Source organism: Lepisma saccharinum, chromosome 19 (assembly GCF_977018435.1).
Source record: "Lepisma saccharinum chromosome 19, izLepSacc3.1, whole genome shotgun sequence".
NCBI lineage: Eukaryota > Metazoa > Arthropoda > Insecta > Zygentoma > Lepismatidae > Lepisma > Lepisma saccharinum.
Window position 1 is genome coordinate 7,316,010 of NC_139247.1, and position 16,437 is coordinate 7,332,446.

Here is a 16,437-nt window from a genome sequence, read left to right on the forward strand (position 1 = left end):
ATGATATTTTACAGTCTGGAAGTGTGTGTCACTAGTGTGACAGTGTGAACATCCCGTGTCGCTTGTCCCATTGGTTTGAAAGTTTCCGTACACTCATGTCGATGGCACTAAGAAAGTTTTGTGGAATTCCCCTTGTCGTTTCATGGAATCATCATTATCATCATCGCCACGATTAGTTTAAAGCGGAAGAAAAGAGACAGTAAATATAAAATAAACAAATGCTTCAGTGTGTATATCTTTAAAAGAAATGACGATGATGATAATAATAATGAACCTAATTCATACACAAAAATGTAGTTGCCAAGAGCATTCCACGCGTATTTTTTCTCCCGTCTTATTAACGAAAGTATGACGATAACAGGACGTGGTCGACTGTCCAGAATGTTCGTTAATATCTTCGCGACCACTGTACCAAATATCATAACAATTATCACATTCATAGAAATGTTTCATGTAAAAGAATACCAAGCACCGGGTTCAACAACAGCGCATCTAGCGGATCATTTTCGAGTGGAACCAGACAGAGAGCACAGAACAGTGCTGTTTTCCACACTACGTTATTCAAGGCGCTGTAGTTTTAGTATGTAATTAAACAGTGACGTGCGGCGACGTCGACACTTGGTGTAGCAATCAGTGGCGTGTCCAACGAGATTTGATGGGTGTTACCCTCCTTTTAGGGCCCAGTAATCCCAAGAAAGAAGAACGTCAAAGGCGGGAAAAGATATCAAATTGAGGAATGACTAGTAAAAAGATACAATGTAACTCCTATTTCGAAAATTAAAAAAAAAAAGATTCGATGAAGGGACACACACAAAAAACACACATCCCCAGCTCGGGGTTCGAACCCGGAACCCAGTGGCGTGCTCAGAATTTTCGAAAGCAGGGTGTTAGGTATACATTTTCTTAGTAGCCAGCTCTATTTGCCATCCTTTCCTGCATTTGATATATTTTTTTCTTTTTTTAGAAATGTTGGGCCAAAGGAGGGCTATAACTCCCACCAACGCCCCCTTGGGCACGCCACTGCCGAAACCCGTACTGTCGTAGCGCGCTGTGATAATCGCTCCCCCACGGACGTCTGCCGACAACAAGGACGACATTTTGATTGATTCATTGATTTGGTGTTTTAAGTCCACTTTATGCACCGTAAGGCTAATCGGGACTGAACCTACAGTTTAAAGTGGGACCCGAACCACTATGTGCCTCCACCGGGTAATAACCCGGGACCTCTTGCTTACAAGGGGACAACGCTACCACTGCGCCATCGGGGAGGCCAACAAAAACGAGAGAAGCACGGTAACCATTCGGATAGGTGGGTATCGGTAAAACAAATTGCATTTATCCTTAGTGGTATTTTTCAATTGCATTTTTGAATTGCATTGCGATGGCTCGTAAGGGTAAATTATTGCATCATGTTATGCAACAAGTTATTACGCAATATTATGATGATCCCATATCTAACGTGTTGTTTTCTGATTGGTTGGTTATGACGTAATGCGATGATGTGGTGTTTTCTGATTGGTTGGTTATGACGTAATGCGATGATGTGGTGTTTTCTGATTGGTTGGTTATGACGTAATGCGATGATGTGGTGCTTTCTGATTGGTTGGTTATGACGTAATGCGATGATGTGGTGTTTTCTGATTGGCTCACTGTTTCGGATGTTTTCAACGCGGTCCGCGCTTAGGTTACTTAAAGGGTTTTCGCATTACAGATCAGTCAGTATCGTGAGAGTGTTTGAAGAGTGCGGACGTGTTGTTGCAGTGCTCCTCTATACATTTTTTCATGTGCTAAGCACAGGGTGATATTTTTTTTACTATATGTACTTATTATTTTTTATACTTAGTACAAATATATATCTTATATATAATAAAAAATAGCTAATATAAAATAAAACGTCATGAATATTCTTGGGTTTAAGAAGCAACAACATAATCAGCCTGTAGAGAGAATTCCAGTAAACATGGATGTATTTAGAGAAATTTATCATCAATTGAAAGGGTTACTTCTTGTTCACTTGAATAGTATTTGGTCTCATGTTGACGAGGATACTGGAAAGCACTTATTTGTATTTAATAATAACTTACAATCATATAAGTTACCTGTTAGTGGGAAAATTCAAATAAACATTTCACCCCCAATGCGGCAGTTTTGCACATAGGTCGAAATTTGTATAATGGAATTAAACATAGTACATTACTTCCTGATACGTCTTATGATGTGGAAGATGGTGAATTTTTGTATGCTGAGATAATTGGAGAGTATGATAAATTTATTCCTCTGGTTATCGAAATAAGAATAATCTATCCTCTTATTAATATATAAAATACCTAAAAAAATGGGTATATTTGGTAATAGAAGGCGACAGGAGATTGCAGATAATTCCAGCGAGATTGCTAGTTTAAATGCACGTCTAAAGAAACTGAAATCAGATTTACTCATATTACAGAATTCGCTAAATCTAAATATTCAAGCAGAGATTACAAATCTTCAAACTCAACTGATTGATCCTATAGTAAAAATTGATGGAGAACTCAAATTGTAGACTGAAAATAAAAACCGGGCTAAGTGCCACAACAATCGATTTCCATTTTATTGCTAAAATATGGGCTTTGTGACTATGCCAGTGCGGTAGAAACCGGGCTATGTGATATGCAGTCTGCTAGTAGTTCAAACTTTAGCCACAAGAATGCGCCTTGGTCTAAGTGCCACCTGCTGTGTATCAAAATACGGGCTATGTGCCAAGCGCCATGTGACTGGTTTTGTGGTTACTTGGACGTCTTGGAGGATATTGTGCTTCGTTTTGGCGTGAGTTCAGTTTGTTACGTGTGTTGTGGAGCTTGAATAATGGATGTACCTAAAAACGCCGTAAAAGGGGAGAAGGAAGTGTTTCCCAATTTAAGAAGAAGCGTAGGTCAGAGGGGAAAAGTTATGAGGGAAATAACAAACAAACTATTCCTCCAAAACAAGCCCCGTCTAATGAGGTAAGCTTAGAACGGTAATGTTAACCTTATAGGCTATCTTCGAAGATAGTGTAAGTAGGCCTAAGATTGTTGTAAGGCTTTAATTTTTTAGTTGGTAATTGTGCAGAGTAGCAAACAAACAGGTTATTATTGGCAATAATAGTAATGCCTCTAATGCCTTGTTGGTTTACTTTCAGGTTGAATGCTGGTGCCGTTATGAATGCAAGAACATTGGTTATTTATTTATTTATTTATAAGCAATCCCATAACAGAGCAATGCTCCAATTACAATGGGATATTACAACAATACTCACATTATGCAACACAAAAAAAGAAAAAAGAAAATAAGATAAAAAATACAATACAACATACCCACCGACAAACATAATACAACAAAATAAAAATTATAAAATTAGAATAATACTATAGTACCAATATACATGAAGCTGAAGCTTCAGACTTCAAACAGTATAACGAAACTCCATATTAAAACCCGCACTAAGCAAAAGAGATAAACACCCAACTCTCATTTTGATATTTTTCAGATTATCGAACATATAAACATAAACATAAAAGATAATATACAAATCCATAACGTTAAGTGCAATTCAATACATACAATACACAACATAAAAATAAGAAAATTAAATACCATTTATCGTTACATCTTAACTTTGTCTTGAATAGTAGCCCTTTATTACTGATATGTACTTTGCGTAAGGGAATGCAAAATCTACATCAATTTTATCCTTAACAATATTATTATGTAGTCTACACATACTAATGACCACAGAATTCTGATGGACCAAATTTTTGGAAAAAGTGCATATAAACGGTTGACGCAATCTTAATGATTGAGGTTTAGTACAGAAGTTTAATCTTTGCAAAACTTCTTCTGTTTCGGTTAGACCATTAACAACTTTATATAATAAAATATGCTTTGCAATATCAGATCTAGTTTTCAAAGAGGAAAATTCAAACTCAGTTAGTAGCATATTATAAGGTATTCTTAACACATAAGACGATTTTTTGTATTTTCTAAAGAACAGATATCTTAAAAATTTATTCTGGATTCGTTCGAGTTTATCAATATATAATTGGAAGTAAGGACTCCAGATTACATTAGCGTATTCCAATTTACTCCTCACCAGAGCATTATACACAACTGTTAAGGCTTTACTACACTGCATTTCCTTTGTGTTTCTAAATATAAATCCCAGAGTTTTGAAACCATTAACTACTAGTTTATCAACATGGTTCTTGTAAGTTAGTTTAGAATCCAGAATTATTCCTAAATCTTTAATTATATTGACTCTCTGAAGACCCACATTACCAATAGTATAATTAAATAAAAATGGAGATGAAATTCTTGTAAATGTTATGGAAAAGCATTTAGCAACATTAAAATAGAGCTTATTTCTTATACACCATTGATGGCATTCACTCAAATCGGACTGTAATTCTGTAAGATCCTTAAATTTTACAATATTCTTGTTTTAAATCATCTGCGTATAAGAGACACTTTGAGTAATTAACAACAGAAGGTAAGTCATTAATATATAACAAGAACAATAAGGGACCAAGATTGGATCCCTGTGGAACACCCGAATGACTAATATATGTACTCGATGAACAAGCATTATAAAGAACATACTGCTCTCTATTCAATATGTAAGACTGAAATAAAGCAACTAAATCATCCGAGAAACCGAACTGTACCAATTTTTGTAAAAGGATGCGGTGATTTAGCTTATCAAACGATTTTGCAAAGTCAGTGTAAATTACATCTACTGCTTGATTTTGATTAACTGCCTCAGCGATATATTGAGTAAAGGTAACGAGATTAGTTACAGTAGATCTTCTCGGTATAAATCCATGTTGACAAGAAGATAAATAGGGTTTAACATGGAAAAATATTTTATTGTAGAGTATTTGTTCGAATATTTTAGCAGGTACAGATATTAATGAAATCGGTCTATAATTTGTGATGTCACTAGGGTTACAAGATTTTAATATGGGACAAACTTTACTTATCTTCCATAAAGTAGGAAACTTACCCGAATTTAAAATCAGATTATAAATTTTACATAAAGGATAACATAACCACTCACCACAACCTTTAAATACATACGAGGGTATTCCATCTGGCCCACAAGATTTACTTGATTTTAATTTCCGAATAGACTGTTTACATTCATCCTCCTTGATCTCCATTACAACTAAACAGTGACTCACATCCATGGTTAAATTACCAATATCCAACAGCTCTGTATCCTCTTTTTCATAGACACTACTAAAATATTCAGCAAACGAGTCTGCGATAGACTGATTAGAATCAAGATCCGTACCTTTATATGTCATTGTATTCACTCGAGTATTCCCTTTCTTCTTATTGTTAATAAAATCCCAAAAGCACTTTGGATTAGTTTTAATAACTTCTTCGGAGTTACTAATATATGCTCTATATGCAGCATTAATCAGCTTCTTTGATTCTTTACGAAGCTCCTTAAATCTTAATAGATTAATAGCTGAATGTTTTTTTTTTCTTCCGAAAATTTTCCTTTGACTTTAACACATTTATAATTTCTTGAGTGAACCAGCATGGATAAGACCGTTTCTTATGTTTCTTTTTAGGTACTCGTCTCGTGATGACTTCATTTAATATTTTGTAAAAATACGATACAGCTTTATCTGGATCATCAAAGTTACCTAATGCATCCCAGTTCACTTCCTTAGGGCCGGTTGCACCATCGCCACTTAATCTGCCACTTTACAAAGTGTTGGATAACGACAGGCGGGAGATTTAGGCGGCGGTGGGTTGCACCAAGCATTTTTATCCTCGGCCTTGTAAGGTGGAACTTTCTCCTGCTTGCCGTACGACCTGGCAACAGAAACTGGAGAAAGTTGTGTTTTCGATTGTGTTTTGTTTGTTTATTACGTGCTAATATCTGCTTGTCAATTCCAAATGGATGCTTTTTCAACTGAAATATGTTTAAAAAACTAAATATTTATTGCAATAAAATGAAACAGCTGATAGAAGTAGGTAATGCATGTGTCGTACTCTCATATAATATCAAATGTATGTTAAATGATACAATATAATCCGTAATCTTTCGAAGTAGTGGGAAGCTTACAAAATTTTCAGTTTATTTTTCACGTACTCCAATCAACATACTGCAAAAAAGAATATTCCTCGTCTTATCTTTCACTAAGACATACGGTCACTTTTTTAAAAATATTAAACACTACTAAACAGTGACCAAAATTTTACGAAGTCGTAACAAATGCAAGTTACATTTATTCAATGTTTAGTGCAAGGCTGACATATCTGAGTTTGTGTAAATATACGGAATTTATCATTCGTTTCTGTTAATAATTTATCAATCCGTAACCCCTTCTTTAGCGAATAGCGAGTATTAGTATTATCAACGTTGACCATCTTATAGGTTTCTTCTTTATTTATAATGCAGCTTTTGTGAAAGTTGGTTAACGATGCAGATGAAAATTAAATTTTTGTATTCAAAACAAATTCGAATAGCACAAAAAAAAATCGTTAATCAACGGTTCCATGTACAAGGTACATTTTGGGAATTACTATCATCTTAGCACAAAAGGAAGAATCAAATAGTAATGTAAAGTACCGTAGTACTGTATGTACGCATGTTTTGTTCTTATTAAGAAAAAAGAAACTCCAGGCTGTATATACTTTCAGATAGTTAGTTTCGTGCAACGTTACATGCTAGTGCAATGCAAGAACGTATATATTTCTTTACAAAACACAGTAATATTCACCAGGAAAATATACATTGTATATACGTACAAGCTGTGTTCCTTTTTAGACGAGCAGATAGGGACAGTATTAGCACCTTGGGTAATACATGCTAAGAACACCAAACATGGCCTGCCTAACCTATCCACGTATGTATATAATAGCTTAAATAAACAAATTATAATTTGCCAAACCTATTTACATGCTTATTTATGCTATTATATGCCTACGTGGATAGGTTAGGCAGGCCAGGTTTGGTGTTGTTAGCATGTATTTCCCAAGGTGCTAATGCTGCCCCTAGCCGCTCGTCTTTTTAGGCCAGTTATTTTGAAAAATCAAATACAAGATCATGTGTATTGCATATGAATGTAAAAAAAAACAACAGAAAAAACTTGAGTGCACGTTTTATGCATCTTAAGGCATGTAGATTCGTGCAAGGTTTATTACAATGGTGCATTTTCTTTGTATCTACGAAACGTAACACCATTCGGAAATTGTTCCTTGTATATGCGTATCAACGCCGTAAAGATACTGCTGTACCTGTCTCTATTATTATTATTATTCTTTGCCAGTTTTAAAGTTAAAGTACAAAATCTCGCACAATGTAATGAAAAATATGTTACTTCGCATAAAACGTTTCCTCTAAGTAGTAAATACCGAAAAAAACTTTGGCATTTACGTCTTATGCTCTCCCATGAATATTAGGGTAGGGTTAGTTAGGTTAGGTACAAAACCAGTAGGAAATTGTTCCTTGTACATGCATGTCGACATCGTAAGGATGCTTGTTACCAGTAAACTTTTTTTTTTTTTTGCCAATTTTGGAAGTTAACCTACAAAATCACACATATACAATGTATACATTTCTTAAAAGATTGGTATTACGTCTTATGTACTACTAGGTATGTAGTTTCTTGCAAGGTTATTATTGTAAATGTGTGTGTTTGTAAAAAACACACCACCATTCGGAAATTGTTCCTTGTACGTACATATGTATGAACTGGACGGTAAGAGTAGCTACTGCTAAATATTATACGTGCATTCTTTGCCAGTTGTTATTCGGAAACAACACATTACTTGTTTATTTGCAATGTTACATTCACACCAATGGCGACGGAAGTGACTCTAATAATATTACACGTGTTTTAATCTTAAAGATTACAAATTACCAGGATTGCGAAAAAGCAACTGATGCATGGTGTACATTTGGTATATTGCGTTTTGTTGAAAAAAATTGTTACAGCAAACACACATTCATTTATTTGGAACGGCATTTTAATACAATTTTGCAAGCATCAAACGCATTACTTTAACCTGGTTTTATTTTCTGTATCCGCATGCACTCAAATCCTACATACGAAATTACAGTGAAACTGCTAATGCTAATATCAATATACAACATTTTCGGAACACACACGAAAATGACCATCTAATATTCATTTCTACACATATATTTACAAACGTTGCTTTATTTATTGCCGTTCCTGGGATAATTAACAAATCCGCCTTTTTTTGCTGTTATTTGGTAATGCAAAACATGCAGCAAACTTTCGCAATTTGCAACAGCTGATCGAGACTTTGCCATTTTATCAACTATAAAAGTGTAAACACAGATTATACTAGGTGCTGCACGTATCTGTTGGCTGCACAGTGTACTGCTTTTCCATGTTTACCTGGCACTTAACGCGTTAGGCGGAACCCCGACCGCCACTTACGTTACACGGGACTTTAAGTGGTAGGTAACGTTAGGCGGACATTGAACAACCGCAAAATGGTGTTAAGTGGGGGATAAGACGTTAAGCGGAGATGGTGCAACCGGCCCTTAATGTCTTTATACATATTATAAAAGTCCGCCTTCCGAAAATTAAGAATGTTAGTAGTTCTGTTTTTAATATTACTTTTTGCATTAGAAGTGTTGACATGTAATTCTAACGGTGGATGATGTCTATCAATCTTCACGAGAGGATCCGTACACATTCGAACTTCCGGTAAATTATCTACGTTCGTTAATACTAGATCAAGCGTTCTATTATTGATATTTTTAATATTATTTATTTATGAACAAAAGATCAATATATTTAACCAATTTTACAGCCTGGCAAACAACGTGAAGCAAAATTCATATTTAATGGGACTCTTAGGGCCGGTTGCACCATCGCCACTTAATCTGCCACTTTACAAAGTGCTGGATAACGACAGGCGGGAGATTTAGGCGGCGGTGGGTTGCACCAAGCATTTTTATCCTCGGCCTTGTAAGGTGGAACTTTCTCCTGCTTGCCGTACGACCTGGCAACAGAAACTGGAGAAAGTTGTGTTTTCGATTGTGTTTTGTTTGTTTATTACGTGCTAATATCTGCTTGTCAATTCCAAATGCATGCTTTTTCAACTGAAATATGTTTAAAAAACTAAATATTTATTGCAATAAAATGAAACAGCTGATAGAAGTAGGTAATGCATGTGTCGTACTCTCATATAATATCAAATGTATGTTATATGATACAATATAACCCGTAATCTTTCTAAGTAGTGGGATGCTTACAAAATTTTCAATTAATTTTTCACGTACTCCAATTAACATAATGCAAAAAAAGAATATTCCTCGTCTTATCTTTCAGTAAGACATACGGTCACTTTTTTAAAAATATTAAACACTACTAAACAGTGACCAAAATTTTACGAAGTCGTAACAAATGCAAGTTACATTTATTCAATTTTTAGTGCAAGGCTGACATATCTGAGTTTGTGTAAATATACGGAATGAGAAGAGCAATCTTCTATTCTGCTCTTACTAATTTATCATTCGTTTCTGTTAATAATTTATCAATCCGTAACCCCTTCTTTAGCGAATAGCGAGTATTAGTATTATCAACGTTGACCATCTTATAGGTTTCTTCATTATTTATAATGCAGCTTTTGTGAAAGTTGGTTAACGATGCAGATGAAAATTAAATTTTTGTATTCAAAACAAATTCGAATAGCACAAAAAAAATCGTTAATCAACGGTTCCACGTACAAGGTACATTTTGGGAATTACTATCATCTTAGCACAAAAGGAAGAATCAAATAGTAATGTAAAGTACCGTAGTTCTGTATGTACGCATGTTTTATTCTTATTAAGAAAAAAGAAGAAACTCCAGGCTGTATATGCTTTCAGATAGGTAGTTTCGTGCAACGTTATATGCTAGTGCAATGCAAGAACGTATATATTTCTTTACAAAAAAACAGTAATATACATTGTACATACGTACAAGCTGTGGTCCTTTTTAGACGAGCGGATAGGGACAGTATTAGCACCTTGGGTAATACATGCTAACAACACCAAACATTGCCTGCCTAACCTATCCACGTATGTATATAATAGCTTAAATAAACAAATTATAATTTGCCAAACCTATTTACATGCTCATTTATGCTATTATATGCCTACGTGGATAGGTTAGGCAGGCCAGGTTTGGTGTTGTTAGCATGTATTTCCCAAGGTGCTAATGCTGCCCCTGGCCGCTCGTCTTTTTAGGCCAGTTATTTTGAAAAATCAAATACAAGATCATGTGTATTGCATATGAATGTTAAAAAAAAAAAACTTGAGTGCACGTTTTATGCATCTTCAGGCATGTAGATTCGTGCAAGGTTTATTATAATGGTGCATTTTCTTTGTATCTACGAAACGTAACACCATTCGGAAATTGTTCCTTGTATATACGTATCAACGCCGTAAAGATACTGCTGTACCTGTCTCTATTATTGCCAGTTTTAAAGTTAAAGTACAAAATCTCGCACAATGTAATGAAAAATATGTTACTTCGCATAAAACGTTTCCTCTAAGTAGTTAATACCGAAAAAAACTTCGGCATTTACGTCTTATGCTCTTCCATGAATATTAGGGTAGGGTTAGTTAGGTTAGGTACAAAACCAGTAGGAAATTGTTCCTTGTACATGCATGTCAACATCGTAAGGATGCTTGTTAACAGTAAACTTTTTTTTTTTTTTGCCAATTTTGGAAGTTAACATACAAAATCACACATATACAATGTATACGTTTCTTAAAACATTGGTATTACGTCTTATGTACTACTAGGTATGTAGTTTCTTGCAAGGTTATTATTGTAAATGTGTGTGTTTATAAAAAACACACCACCATTCGGAAATTGTTCCTTGTACGTACATATGTATGAACTGGACGGTAAGAGTAGCTACTGCTAAATATACGTGCATTCTTTGCCAGTTGTTATTCGGAAACAACACATTACTTGTTTATTTGCAATGTTACATTCACACCAATGGCGACGGAAGTGACTCGAATAATATTACACGTGTTTTAATCTTAAAAATTACAAATTACCAGGATTGCGAAAAAGCAACTGATGCATGGTGTACATTACGTGTATTGCGTTTGGTTGAAAAAAATTGTTACAGCAAACACACATTCATTTACTTGGAACGGCATTTTAATACAATTTTGCAAGCATCAAACGCATTACTTTAACCTGGTTTTATTTTCTGTACCCTCATGCACTCAAATCCTACATACGAAATTACAGTGAAACTGCTAATGCTAATATCAATATACAACATTTTCGGAACACACACGAAAATGACCATCTAATATTCATTTCTACACATATATTTACAAACGTTGCTTTATTTATTGCCCTTCCTGGGATAATTAACAAATCCGCCTTTTTTTGCTGTTATTTGGTAATGCAAAACATGCAGCAAACTTTCGCAATTTGCAACAGCTGATCGAGACTTTGCCATTTTATCAACTATAAAAGTGTAAACACAGATTATACTAGGTGCTGCATGTATCTGTTGGCTGCACAGTGTACTGCTTTTCCATGTTTACCTGGCACTTAACGCGTTAGGCGGAGCCCCGACCGCCACTTACGTTACACGGGACTTTAAGTGCTAGGTAACGTTAGGCGGACATTGAACAACCGCAAAATGGTGTTAAGTGGGGGATAAGACGTTAAGTGGAGATGGTGCAACTGGCCCTTAGGTGTGAGTGACGTTAAACGTAGGCGACATGGTTCGTACACAGTTCCAGAAGAAAGTCGTCGGCAGGCAACTGTTTTCTTTTCACTTCCTGATGGCAAAGGAAAACACGCACAGGTGTGTAAAAAAACCTTCCATCAAGTTCACGGTATCACAAAGCGAAGAGTCGAAATCCTAGTTGCAGCAAAAAAGCGGGGTGACGTTACCTATATTGAACGTAGGGGTAACAAAACGAAAGAAAGAAAATACACCGCTGAAGATGTAAAGCTAATAACTGATCATATTGAAAGTTTACCGAAAGAGGAAAGCCACTATACCAGGGCCAAGAGTGCAAATTTGTTTTTAAGTGAAATTTGAACTATAACAAGTTGCATACAGCTTTTAGACAACTTCATCATAATCCTACTGTTCAGTACCGGTTTTTCATAGACACAGTGAGAAAACACTTTCCAAATCTCAGATTTCGGAAACCGAGAAAAGACACGTGTAATACGTGCGATTTGTTACACAACAAAATACAAAATGACCAGAGGAACAAAGAACTACACCGCAACTCACTCGAAATTCACCACAGGAAAGCAGAGCGAGCCAGAGAAATGATGAAACAAGATCACGAAGAATCAGCAGCTCCCATAAGTGATACCTGTACATTTTCAGTCGACTTGCAGCAAGTGTTGTCTTTACCAACATTAACCCACTGCCAAATGTATTACTTACGACAGTTGTCTTGTTTTAATCTGGGTTTGCACATGGCTGACAACAATCAGGGATTTATGTTTGTTTGGCATGAGGGTTTGAGTAGCCGGGGAGGCAATGAAATCGTCAGTTGCATATTCAGAGGCATTAAAAGTAAAATAACAAACAAGAAAAAAATGATCATATGGAGCGACAACTGTGGTGGTCAAAATAAGAATAAGATGCTATTGTTTCTGTTATAACTCCATTAAGCCTTGTTTCCATGATTATGAAAAACTAAATATGCTGACCAAGGCAGTAATTTATTTTATTAAAAAACATAAACTAACGTAACGTTTCAACCTTCTAGCAAGGTCTTCTTCAGACTCTGCATCAAGTACAAAACAGAGAAGAGGAAGAAGAAGGGATTATCTACGAAGTAAAATGTAAAGAATGTCAGAGTGTGTACATAGGAGAAACGAAAAAAGGCTGAAAGACAGGTTGAAACAACATAGGGATGATGTACGACTTAAGAGAGAGAGAAATGCAATATTTAAACACACGAGAGAAACAGGACATGACATAGAGTGGGATGAGGCTAAGCAGATAGGAAGGGAGAAGAGAATGCTAGTGAGAAAATGGAAGGAAGCCAAGGAAATAGAGAAGAAAGGCGAAGAAGACACAATGAACTGGAATGGGGGACTGAAGTTAAACAAAGAATGGAGGAAGATGTTGGAAAGAGTGGAAAGGACAAGAGAAAAAGAGGAGAGGAGAAGGAAGAAAAATGAAGGGAAAAGAGCGAGAGATTGAAGAGTCCAACCACATTCTATATGGAAGTGTTTAGCCTTTTAGGTGAAAGTAAAGTTGGAAAGTGAAAGTCATCTGCTAGAAAGTTCCAAACAACTTTCTAAATAGTTTGGAGGGAGTAATGTTTGTGTATATATATTACCCTTCTTGTTGTATCTGGTTACTTTTGTACTTGATACAGAGTCTGAAGAAGACCTTGCTAGAAGGTTGAAACGTTACGTTAGTTTATGTTTTTTAATAAAATAAATTACTGCCTTGGTCAGCATATTTAGTTTTTCTTATTGTTTCTGTGGATATATTTGGTTTCTAAGAACTTTGTTGATGAGGTTCAACATAAGTATGTTGTCCCAGGCCACTCCTACTTAAGCTGTGACCGCGACTTTGGTCTCATAGAGAAACGAAAAAGAGTTGAGAAATGTGAGGTTCCCATGGATATTGTCAGACTTCTTTCTACTGCTTCCACAAGAAAACCATTTCTAACAACATTGATGGATGATGACGATTTTTATGACTTCAGCGCAGCAGCTACAAGTTGCCTTACTACGACAACTTTAGGAATTGCTAAGGTTGTTTGGGTCAAAGTCACCAAGGAAAAGCCAGGAACTGTATACACAAAAAAACTTTCAGTGACGTTGAACAGTGGGTGCAAACAAAAGTGTTTAAAAAGGGGATAACGAATGAAACTATCAAAAACTTTGAACTGCCACGGCTGGGAATGACATCAAGATTGACGCCTGAAAAGAAGGAAGATCAGAAAAAAATGATTCCATACCTAAAGGAAGAAACCAAACGTTTTTACACTAAACTAACACAGTAGCCATGGTTTGCAGAACACTTTTTACGTATTAAAATTTTATATAGCCTACAGAAAAGTACTGTACCCTACATTTTCTTTCACATTAATTATTTCAATAACAAAGTTTTCAAGAACACTCTACTTTTTCCTTAGGGTCTACTATTTCAGACTGAAGTACTTGTTTTTTATGTTTTATGAATAAAATTTATTAAAAAAAATATTTTCTTATCCATAACCTGTTGTTTGCTAACTCTGCACTTGTACATCTTGCCTTTCATTATGTGATACTTTAGGGCACTTAGCCCAGTTTTAATGGCACAGGAGTTGGCACATACCTCATTTTATAAAATGTTCAGACAAGAGAGGTAATTACAGGAATAATATTCCATAGGTAACATTAAGCTTTCATGAGTGTTTCTATGCAAGTGCTTCTGACTTTCTTACGCTTTTTTTGGAAGCAAAAATCACAAAATGTGATACAGACAATGTTTTTTCTGTTTTTCTCGGAACTTAGATTTTGGCACTTAGCTCGGTTTTTGTTTTCAATCTATATATATATATATATATATATATATATATATATATATATAGAGAGAGAGAGAGAGAGAGAGAGGGGGGGGTTGTAGTTTAAATGTTTTTATTAGGGCTGAGCCGATACCACTTAGAACCGATGCCAATGATGATACTCTCACCATTACCAATACAGATACTTGTATAATTCCAATTTAAAATAACAAAGGCTATTATTGCTGTGTGTGTGTGTGTGCTCTGGGGCAACGATGTATCTCGAGTTTACACTCTTTATTAGATCAGTGACAATCGATCAGATGTTTCAAATATGTGAGAAATATTATAAGAAGCTAAGAGCGAAATAATTGTGTCCCCCCCCGCCCCGAATGTTGAAAAATGAGATCATGCCTGTTCAACCTCCTCTAAAACTAAGGGATCACTATAAACTCGGATCGGGAAAGGATAACTGGAAAATTCCATTGCACGAAGACGGTTCAACACTTGATCGCGATCTAGGAACATCAAAACGAGTTTATCTTCTGATCAGCCATTCGCCACTGACGCTTCGACTGCAGGCAGTTGTTTTTTAATATAAAAATAGCGGAAAGTGATTTCGAAGACGTGCAAACGCTAGAGATGTTGGATGTACAATGCTGATAATTCGAGAACTGTGTAAACTAAAAACTGCCAAAATAATAATAATAGTTTGTGGTTCTGTGGTGCAAAGTCGTAATGTTTCTAAATACTGTACTTTCTATCCCAGAACACATATATAAATGTCATATATTACGTGCAAGTGCAAGGTAAATTAGAACAGATCAAATTTACGATATTGCTACATGGTGTTGGAAATATGATTGTATACATTTACGAAAATACATATTACTGGCTATTTACACGACACGGCAATATAAATATATAAGAATTAAGAAATGAAAAATTCAAATACTTACCACAGTACAGTAATAATAATAATAATAATAATAATAATAATAAATATATATTTATTGAGCGGGCGAGGTTCAGTGTACGCTGTTCTCTCAAAATCGAATGCATTTCGTAAGGCGTTAAAGTCCCGTAGAAGAAGGTTCCATGCTTTCTCCTTCTCCTTTTGTGTTGTGCGGTCAGTTCTTTTTTAATATTATTATTTGAGGACTAAAGTGGTAAACGTTGTAAGTGCCAAAAGCGAAAGTGTTGGGAAATCGTATCGTTCGGCACATCATCCCGTAAGAACGTGCACAACTAGTGACTTCTTTACACGCCCTTTGAACTACTTAGAGGGCTACCAGCCACATTTCACGTTTACCACATTATAAAGCATGGCACATTTCACAGTTTAACGTGGAAAACGGTGTTTGAATTATTTTGGCACTTATAGCGTTTACCACTTTTAGTCTTCATTTCTTTACACTCTACTACATCCTTGTACTCGTCGACAAGGTTGATCAATACATTTCTCAAATTCAGATAAGTTTGCGGCCCGAATTACTTTCTTCTCCTACATGTTGATACTTTAACACATCACACTACTCTATGGGGTTATTGATTGTCATTTGTTTTAGCCAACCAATCAGGTATAGCTTTACAAATTAATCTCGGATCAGTTGAACGGAATCTCGTGATCGTGGATTTTCGTTGGTGCAATGCAAATCTTTAAAACCAAGTTCAATTAGAGTGGATTAAAATTGATCTCGTTCATCTGAACTTCGAAATAATCGGCGTTGGTGCACGCGGCCATAAATCATCCGTGAACATAAGAATAATTGGCGATTTACCAGACCCGGCCGGACACATCGTCTAAAACTAACAGTAAAGCTGTAATGTAAAACCAATCTCGTCTCTTTTTTGTCCCTTATCAGAGAGAATAAAAATTTGTAAACGAAATGTAAGGAGAGAATGATAACTAGCCAGTCTCTTGCTTCTATATCAGG